Source organism: Cyprinus carpio, unplaced genomic scaffold, assembly GCF_018340385.1.
Source record: "Cyprinus carpio isolate SPL01 unplaced genomic scaffold, ASM1834038v1 S000000828, whole genome shotgun sequence".
NCBI classification, from domain to species: Eukaryota; Metazoa; Chordata; class Actinopteri; order Cypriniformes; family Cyprinidae; genus Cyprinus; species Cyprinus carpio.
In genome coordinates this window covers 1-6553 of record NW_024873557.1, presented here as the reverse complement: position 1 = coordinate 6553, position 6553 = coordinate 1, and the positions used below count along the sequence as shown (strand labels likewise).

The 6553-nt window shown below is 36.6% G+C and overlaps 1 long non-coding RNA gene across 1 annotated transcript; it reads left to right on the top strand.

The window, feature by feature from the left end:
* The first annotated feature begins 3700 nt into the window (after positions 1-3700).
* On the top strand, positions 3701-4830 carry LOC122143113. The gene is made up of 2 exons (XR_006158966.1): positions 3701-4417; positions 4685-4830. It is a non-coding gene; the product is annotated as an uncharacterized LOC122143113 (long non-coding RNA).
* The last annotated feature ends 1723 nt before the right edge of the window (positions 4831-6553 follow it).

Sequence of the window (6553 nt, the reverse complement as noted above, 5' to 3'; positions counted from 1 at the left end):
AGGAAATTCTGCAAGGACGAGGTGACCGCGGTTTCCTGGAACCACAATGCTTCAGCCCATCTCAACACAGCCCCAGATAACTGCTGAATAATAAATGAGATCTTCGACCTTTTGGTAGGGTATTGGTGTGCGTGCTGCTCAAGGGTGAGTGAACATTGTAACAGGAACCTGTTTGCAATCCTCCGCCCGGCCAGAGAAGGGCGCTGGTCGAGAGACTGAGTTTGCGATGTACACCAGAGTGTGGGAGCGGTGTTTACGGAAGCCCCGTCTTCGGTTTGTGCTGAATTCATGTCGGTTCAGGTCAAGCCTTCTGTCAGGATAGGCACATGAGGCAGAGGTGAGTGAATTCAACACCAAGTTTATTGTTCACAATACTAGTGCAGGGTGAATATAGCAGGAGATATCAGGTGCAGATTCTGTGACGATCACTCCGTGAGCGGTGAGGTTCAGGTGAGTATGTTCGGAGACGAAAGGTCAATGCCACACAATCCTGGTTGACTAATGCTCGTCCTTTACTTGGTATAGGACCAGATCGGTACAGCGCACTTGCCCAGCACGCTCGAGACACCAGAGATCGAAGGGGAATCAGGGAACAAAGGTTTCTCAGGAATCCTGGAGACAGTAGCAAAGGGACACAGAGGTTAGTTCTCAAAAGTACGTATACGTTACGTCATGGAGCTTCTTCAGCTGAGGGGCAGGCTGAGGACAGAATCATGAGGTCTGTTACTGTTGGAGGCTTGACGGTGAACTGAACTTTGGGTGAGTGCTTTATAGTGCCTTGATGAGATCGCTGATTGTGAACAGGTGAGGGTGATTAGTACTCAGGGGAAAGTGAGCGTTGTGGATTGGCTGGGACCGGGCTTGCCAGGTCCCTGACAGAATCATAATTTCCCCCACATTTGCTGTATATCCATAAAGTCATATCTATTGCTGCGTTTCCACCTAAATTACCCAGAAACAATTGTACCAGGAACTTTTTCCCCAGGAACTATTTTCCCCCACAGACCTGTTGCTTTCAGCGTTTCCACCACGGTCTAAAGTACCGTGAAGATTAGGCAAATAGTCTGGTGACGTAAGCCTGCGCGTGTTTCTCAATACAGAGTACACAAATTTCGGCCTTGCATCCTCGGTAGTTCGGACTTTGCGAGATCGACTCGGGAGTGTGATCTCCCGCGGACAAAAAGATGAAAGTCCGGTAATTCTGCAAACAACAGCGTACTTAACATCAGCACAACAGACTCTGTTGTGAATGCGACTGCTGTGACTGTTGACGTATGATGCTGCTGACATGTTTTCTGGTGCGCCCAATAACAAAGATAACACGTCAGCAGCGTCGTACGTCAACTGTCACAGCAGTCAGTCGCACTCACAACAGACCGTGAAGAGAAGACAATGCTGAATATAGTCGTAAAAAATTATAGAGACCAAAATGTATTTTCAATGCTTCAATAAATTCTAACTGACCCTCTGATGTCACATGGACTACTTTGATGATGTTTTTATTACCTTTCTGGACATGGACAGTATACCGAACATACATTTTCAATGGAGGGTCAGAAAGCTCTCAGACTAAATCTAAAATATCTTGAACTGTGTTCCGAAGATGAACGGAGGTCTTGCGGGTTTGGAACGACATGAGGGTGAGTCATTAATGACATAATTTTCATTTTTGGCTGAACTAACCCTTTAACATATAGATCAATTGAATGAAGACCAAAGATTACCTGTTAGATTTACACAAAACTAATTATATTTTAAGTTTAACCACTAAAGAGACATCAGAGCCAGCAGCACATATCAGAAGGACTAGCCGAGTTGAGACTGCTCTAGGCGGATACATAATCTCTGAGCTTCCGCTGATCGCGTGGAGCTGACCGTCTCCGAAAACGGCAAAACACATTTTTAAATAGGCGCTGTCTTTATAAATAAACCACAGATTTGAGTTTTAAACAACTACATTCTCACCTGAAATACTTTTAAAACTACATTTCATGATACAATAACAGTAATATTTAGAAAATTATCCCAATAAATGGTGGTTGAAATCACAATGATGCATGAACTCAACCAATCAGCATGTTTAGCGCTCAAGTCCCGCCCCTGAAAGTTCCGGACCTTTGAAAAAGTACTACCTCGTGAGCAGGGACTTTCTGTTTTACCCATAGATACCCGGAACTTTTTTTAGATCCTGGTTCCTGCTGTGGAAACACACCGAGTACCACCCCAAAGTCCCTAGTTCCTGGGTAAAGTTCCAGCGGTGGAAACGCGGCTTATGTCCTAGTCTTCTTTCAGTAGTTAAGATCCAATATTCTTTTATGACAGACACAAGTTTCGGAGGCATTGTGTTAACGTGATTGACACAACGTGAGGTTGTATTTATTTTTTAATACAAAAATATCTGACTATAGTGTGCAGTGACCTTAAGGGTTAAGGGTACAAACACTTGACCAGAATCATGTCAAGTAACAGCTGACTAATCCAAATGTTTTCATCTTCTTTCTTGTTTTGTTTTGTTTTGCAGATGCTGTCATGAAACGCCATGAAAAGGCAACTACTGGACACCTGGGACAGGCCATCAATTCCAAGTTGGCATCAATTCCCTGTTAGAGTTTAGAGTTGTCTAATAGAGAGGGTGAAGAAAGAACATCCAAACCCTGCCCCTGCTTCCTTCAAGATTTTTTATGGATTTATATAATGGTGTTTTTTCGTAAAGTAAAGACCGTGGCAAAATTAACATGACACTACTTTGATGTTTTGTTCTACAAATTAAACTACACACACACTCCAAAAACACAAATTTTGATACAATTTGCATTTGCAAGAAAAAAAAATCAAAGTATTGTCATGTTAATTTTGCCACTGCCTTTACTTTACGAAAAAACACCATTATATAAATCCATAAAATCTTGAAGGAATCAGGGACAGGGTTTGGATGTTCTTCTTTCACCCTCTCTATTAGACAACTCTAAAATTGTTTTTTTTTTTTTTTAACAGACTTTATTTCATTAATTAAAAAAAAAAAAAAACTTCTCTTCAAGAATTACTTTTCAGGTTTTAGCATCATCCTTTAGTTCTTTTTCAATGTCAATAAAATTCTTATTTTTCTATAGCAGGTGTTATGTCATCTGAATATACTGCAAATTTTTGCAAGTGAATTTATACTGTCACAGTTTTTAAGTTGCATTGTCTGGGGATTTTTACGTTTTTCAGTTTCCAATTTCTGTTCAGTATTTGAATGTTTAAATTCATATATATGTACTGAAATGTAATATGTTAACAAATATTAGTAAGTAATACATAGACATATATTGCAAATTAATATATTTACATAGTCTGATATATAAATGTATTTACATATATGGGAAATAATCATATGTAAATATTTACAATATAAAATATATTTACATATATATAAATGTAATATATTTACATGTACTGAAATGTAATATGTTAACAAATATTAGAAATTAATATATAGACATATATTGCAAATTAATATATTTACATAGTCTGATACCTAAATGTATTTAAATATATGGGAAATAAATAAATGTAAATATTTCCCATAAAAAATATATTTACATATGTTTAATATATGTGGAAAATATTAAAAAGCGGCCAAAATCAAATATTTAAAAATATTTTTTGTAATATATTTTAAAATATATTTACATATATTTTATAAAACATATTTTCTTCTATTTAAATGTAAGATATTTCAATATATAAAAATGTATTTATTTTAAATATATTTCGATCTATGTGACTTCTGTATGGGTGTGTCTGAGAAACTGATGCTGTTCCACTGAAACACCTCTGTTTTACATTATAAATAAAATCTGTTATATCAAACCTTTTCTCTGATTTCATGCTGGAGATAATAATACATTAATAACCCTACAAGGCTGATGTACAAATCTGCAGGTGTTGATCATGCTAATGTTGTTTGAAGACAACTGCAATTACAAACAAATGGTGCTTACATTTACCATTGGACAATTAATAACATCACAGCATGTCTAATGACTGTTGAATATTTGCTTGTATTTGAGTTTTTGAGTAATCTCTGGACCTAATAAAAGTTAATTTTCATTGACAAACATAGTTCATTGTATAACAGTAAAATAATGAGGCTTACAAGATTTTGCCTCTGGCACTAGAATATGCATCCAACTAAAATATTAAACTGTCTTCCCACACAAAAATTAACCATGGTTTTATTATACTAAAGTGGAGTATTGATTTTGATGTATTGATAACCCGTTCTATAACCACAGTTTTACTATACACACGATGGTTAAACTCTTCAACAACTGCTTGAAATGTTTGGCGTGTGAAGGACTTTTATTTTGGTACGCCGCTGTGACGTCATAAGGCAGCGTCGCGCTCCTGTCTGTTGTGATTCGGCTGAAGAAGGGTTTGTGTTTTTAAACATTTACACTTTTTACATCAGTGTAAACCGTTGAGTCTTAGTTTTTACAAGCGATAATTCATTAAATATTGACTCCCACCCGTAACATTGTACAGCTTTATTAACGATTATATACGCGTTATTTTGAGCGCATCCACTCATGAATCAGTTTAATCTAATCGAGTCCCTTACCAGTGTGCTGACTACTGAACTAGGGATTGAGATTTAGTTTGGATTGATTTTTTTTAATTATTCTCATTTTAAACATGACAGATTGTCCAAACAGACAGAAAAACTCCTGAGATCCACACACTTTTATAAAGATGGAGTTTATTAAAGAGGAGAGAGAAGATGTGAAGATTGAAGAAACATTGAGAGTCAAACAAGAAGATACTGAGGAACAAACAGGTTGGTTTTCATTCCCCTTTGATACTTATTAAAAAAATGTCCAGGTGTGTAAAATACTTGAGAAATGTAACTTAATTACTGTACTTAATACTTTTGGCGGATTTGTTTTTGATGAAGTACAATTTCAAACTTTTAAACTTTCATTTGATTACGTTTCTGAAGAAAAACTCATACTTTTTACTCCTTACAGTTTAATTTCAACTTGAGAAGGTAGGCTTACTAGTACTAGTTATATATATATTTTTTTGCATTTTATTTAGTAAAGTTGCTTCCCCCAGAAAAGTTTCATTACTTTTGACTGTTTTGATGTAAACGTTAGATGTACATGTAGTGTAATGGCTGAATGCACAAGACTGAGTGCCAAAAACAGTGAGAAATTACATAAAATGTAATATTTTGGATGCAGTTCTTTCTCTCTTTCTTTCAATTAAATCTTACAATTCTCCAAAAATTGGATGACACAATGACATATTGAGTAATAATTAGGGCTGTCAATTAATTATTTTTTAATCTAAATAAGTGCATGATTTTTTCATGAATGAATCTAATTACAAATAACTACATAACAATAATTGTGGAGAGAGGAAAGAAAAACCCTCTAAATGCCCCAAATAAACTATTTAAAAGTTAATTATTTCAGACATGGACATTGATACACAAAACAAAGGTGGTCTTTTTGAAAACATTTTAATTCTGTCACTCATCATTAAGGGTGTATTTCACAAGTGGCCTGTTTGGTTCGATTTTATCAAACTCAAGTTCATTTCCCCTCTTAGTGCGGATCTTTTGGGCAGGTGTGAATACAGCAAACAACCGAACCGAGAACCAGCTCAAGAGGTGGTCTTGGTCCACTTCCAAAATAACTGGCACAATTCGTGTGGTTCCTACTCGAACCAGTCTAAAATAGTCTGAATATAAACACTTATTATAGGTGTACCGTAGTGCCACTGTCAGCATGCCATGGCAGGTGCACATAAGAAGACATTAGGATCTTTCCACACAGTTAGTAATGCCAGGAAATTGCTGTAAAATTACCAGCAACGACTTTACCGGGAAATTCAAAAAAATGCGCTGTTCACACAGGCAACAGCATTCCTGTGATTTTTTCCGGAAGGGACCATTCACACATCGGTTTTTAAATTACTGGTAAATTCTGTGACATCATAAATGGGAATGAGCTCTCATTTTTGTGGTTTCATTTTTGTGCCAAATGTTCACATTCATGCGGCTTCTTTTGCCCAGAGCCTCGCATTACACGGACTTCAAACACAGCACGTGGAGTAAATGCTTCAACTGCATCAGAATGTTTATGATTGGCCCAGAGCTGTTGAATTTTGAATTTCAGTGGCTCTGGATTGGGCCCAGAGTAGATGTCTTAATGTCACCACGTTCTGACTCGTACGTGCTTATACTGGTAATTTTCCTTCTGCGTTCACACACCCGCAGAATTCCAGGTATTTATTTACTGGTAATGCTGACAACTTCTCATAATTCTCATTAAATTGGCCGGAACGAATTTACCGGTATTTTCGAAAAGGTCCTGTTCACTACATGATCTCTTTATGGCAATTTATACCAGTAATTTTTTGTGGAAAAAGTCTGTATTGTGAAAGGTCTTATTGATTTATCAGCTGGGGTCAATATGGGTAACCATAATGTTCACTTTCAAGTGTACGGGATGTTCAAAGATGACACTCAAAAAATACACACTTCAAGTATGACCAAATTCTATTT